The sequence below is a fragment of the Sycon ciliatum genome, chromosome 2 (genome assembly GCF_964019385.1).
Source record: "Sycon ciliatum chromosome 2, ocSycCili1.1, whole genome shotgun sequence".
In the NCBI taxonomy this organism is placed as follows: domain Eukaryota; kingdom Metazoa; phylum Porifera; class Calcarea; order Leucosolenida; family Sycettidae; genus Sycon; species Sycon ciliatum.
Window position 1 is genome coordinate 37,660,548 of NC_088644.1, and position 3,394 is coordinate 37,663,941.

Below are 3,394 nucleotides of genomic sequence, written 5' to 3' on the forward strand. Positions count from 1 at the left end.
CTCTCTCTCTCTCTCTCTCTCTCTCTCTCTCTCTCTCTCTCTCTCTCTCTCTCTCTCTCTCTCTCTCTCTCTCTCTCTCTCTCTCTCTCTCTCTCTCTCTCTCTCTCTCTCTCTCTCTCTCTCTCTCTCTCTCTCTCTCTCTCTCTCTCTCTCTCTCTCTCTTTCTTTCTTTCTTTCTTTCTTTCTTTCTGTCTCTCTGCCTCTCTCTGTCTCTCTCTCTCCAAACACAGTGAACAGTTATACATGTACATGTAGGTGTGTTTGTAAAGTTGCAATGAGCTTGAAAGGGAATTCTTTGACAAATTGGTGGCCCATGTGCCTAGTCTAAATAGCCCGAAAGAGTAAACAATCAACACCCGGTCCCAAATCGGCCTTTATGTATTTTGTCTACCTCACTCACACATACTGGCCAGTTGCATGCTTTCCGTTTGTAAATCTTCTGAGTTCTGACTCAGTCAATGTACAGCCTACAGGGATACAATGTCGATGTACATGTCATGTACATGACGTATAATGTGGCAGTGCCACTTACTAACATTCGTCTGCTGGTTTCAGAGTTACTGGGCAAGCGCACGACCTCCATGATCCAGGCGCGGTGAGTTGTCACGCGATACACGGGTGTTCGATTACGCTATCCGTCCGCTATTCTGTTAGAGAACGAACCCAGGATCTAGGACTCAAGCAGCAGACACATGTTTCTTTGTCGTTAGTAACAGCATGCATTCGCATAGCATTGTCATCATCTCGGGCTGAGATCACGCGAGGGATGCAGAATACGCAAGAAACATGATCCATCCTCTATCTTGATTGACAACCGGCCACACGTAACCAGGTAACCATGGTAACCGTTGTTCATGTTTTATGGGCAACTAATACTACACTCAGTCTACAGTGTAGAGTGACATGTCTGATTGTGTCAAATGCAGAGGAAAGCCTGCGAAGTACATGTAGTTCATTGGGAGCATTAGGACTGCGTTCGAATGTCACCCGCCATCTTGCTACATTGTATATCTTGCGCCCCTGCAGGCCTGGGTGACTTTCCTTTGCAGCAAAATGTTCATGAGATGATATTTCTAAACATAGAAATTACATGAGCTTATACAATAGTCGACTCAATCTGCGGACAGAACTGTTTCCTCCCACATGTATACAATAGTCATGTTAGTTTAGGGTTGTGCACTCGCCGGTTTGACCAATATGTGGCAAGTTTTGGTCACAGTGCAATGTTTGTGACTCTGTCATCCATGTCGGTGTTGGTTCCGTCGATACTCTGAATCTAATCTGAAGCTTCCGCAGATACGGAAACTGGCGATAGCAGCGTCTTTAGTTTAGCACACATTTGCATTGTACTTCCTACGTCAACGTGGTCGAACCGATGTACCGCACGGTCCGCACCCATCCATGCGCTGAGGTGAAGGATTCCAGAAACGACCCAGGCATGCAGATACAATGTAGGCACGAAGGTAATTAATAGGCATTGCTAAAACATACAATGTACAATGTACATGTATCTATTTTTATTTTGTATTTATTTTTTCTACAAAGAACAAACATTTATTCCGCCTACATTGTACATGTACGTGTACATCAGGTTCGGCCTCATTTACTCTGTGCTGCGCTGATGAGCCGTCCAAAGGACGAAACAGTTCTGTCCACAGATTGAGAATTCCACATGCATGTACATGTACAGTATTATGTACATGTGCCGATTTTTGCCGCCTCCTTTTCCTTGCGCTGCTGAAATGTTGTACTGTACCTCCAATCCTCCATGCCCTGTGCCCCCTTTTCTCAAGACACATCCGTATATTCTAGTGAATGCTAGGCTTGGCCATATCATGCTGTCTGATGGAGAGTTTCTTTTACACAAAACTCTGAGTAACAGCAGAAAAGGACTCGGTTGTGTCACTGCCGTGTGAGTATTGTGTGCATGTGCATGTAGGTGTGAACGAGCATTCAATTCGAAAATCTTGTACATGAACACAAAACCGAAGCCAGCTTGTCATGTAGCGGAATATCAATGTCATGTGGATACATGTACATGTACGTGCCAGAATCACGGAGGCAGCAAGACCTGCGAGATGGTATGTGTTAATAACTGTTATTGTGGCTTCTCCCCTTTGCTTTAGCTTCCGCTGAATGCTTGTTTCTGTTGACGGCCATTATCATGATTATACGCCTGCAGCTCCAGTGTCAACACGTCATAGTCAATGTCCATGGTTTTAGTGTAGCGCCACCAGCGTGGTCTTCAGAACGAGCTTCTACTCCTTTACATGCCGTCTTGTGAGACAGTGTGACACACGTACATGTAACTCCTGGACGGAGCAGGGAGATTTTTGCCAGATCACCAGGGGCCACATTTTGTATTTTATTTGTATTTATGGATTCTCCACAGGCCTTTACCTGTAGGCTGCTGTTGTTGTATACAATATACACATGGTGCAATTGTATTCATTCGGTATCTACCTCCAGTCCTCCACTGAGGAGCTCCTAAGTTGATGGGCGAAACAGCTGTCAGGATATGGAACATTTATCCAAGAACCAACTAACTGTTACTTCCTCGCTATGGTGTGGTGAATGTGGGCCAGGAGCGCAGTCTGGAAAGGGGGACAGTTTCAAAATTAATTGTTTTCAAATGGCCGATTCCGTCACAACTTCTGAATGCACATGTAGATAATTAATTTTTTCTAATTTATGACAGAGCTGTTTCACTGTACAATACAGCGTACCTTATTGCAATCACGGTACGACTCACTGCTAAGTGCTATCACGTATTTGCGCGTGCCTCCCAATACCGTAAACACCTGTCGTTCATGGCCGAGGTACATAATCATTGTAACTCTACATCAATAGTCATGTACATTGGATATACATGTACAATCATGTACATGATTGTACATGTACATCTGGCATACAAGTAATTTTGTACATCCAGCACAGGCGCGCTATAACGGGTTGCCCCTAGGGCCTGCGACCAAGCACATTGTATCGTAGCCTGACTGAGTCATTCTTGTGGGAGGAGATCATCCATACTTGCAAACTTTCACCTGAAATACTGCAACCAGTTCTATTTCAAGATTGACTGCATTCTCAATAAAAGGCATACCTACGCGAACTCGCCAAGATCCGATTATAGAGAAAATGGGCAAACATTTTCAGAATTCGTTCGACCTCTAATCTTCACGTGGCTAAATCATGGTCAGATAAGCACCGATGATTTGTTCCCTGGAAATCCAACTCAGGTCACCGTACTTCTGTTTTGACGATTTCCACACATCCCCTGAGAAATGAGCAAGTAAATAACCCCTGTGGTGAGCCTGAGTGATAGGTTGGCGTGCCTAGCCTGTGTGCTGACCTGCTGTTAGCACACTCGTGTGAGGTCGAGTTTGTCGTGCAT